Below are 331 nucleotides of genomic sequence, written 5' to 3'. Positions count from 1 at the left end.
AGGCCCTGGGGACAGTGCTGGACGCGAGCCCCGAGGTGGGCACAGGAGTAAGGGAGGGTGACGCGTGGAGACAGCGAGTCGTGGGGCCGGGTGGGGACAGCTCTGTCCGTGTCGGGGGAGAGGCCCTGGGGGGTACCACGCCGGCCCCGGGGTCCTCCTGGAGGGAGGGTGGGGGGGAGGCAACGCGCGGGGCGCCCCAGGCGGAGTGGGGTCGGGTGCAGTGTGAGCAGGGCGGGGCGGGCAAGCGCCCCTCTCCCGTGGGCGGGTCCTGCACACGCTCTCCCGCGGCCCTGGGCGTGGGCTGGTCCCCGGCCCGGGGAGCAGAGAAGGA

This window comes from Condylura cristata, unplaced genomic scaffold, assembly GCF_000260355.1.
Source record: "Condylura cristata isolate star-nosed mole 26May11 unplaced genomic scaffold, ConCri1.0 scaffold00035, whole genome shotgun sequence".
In the NCBI taxonomy this organism is placed as follows: Eukaryota; Metazoa; Chordata; class Mammalia; order Eulipotyphla; family Talpidae; genus Condylura; species Condylura cristata.
This window is presented reverse-complemented; position numbering follows the sequence as displayed.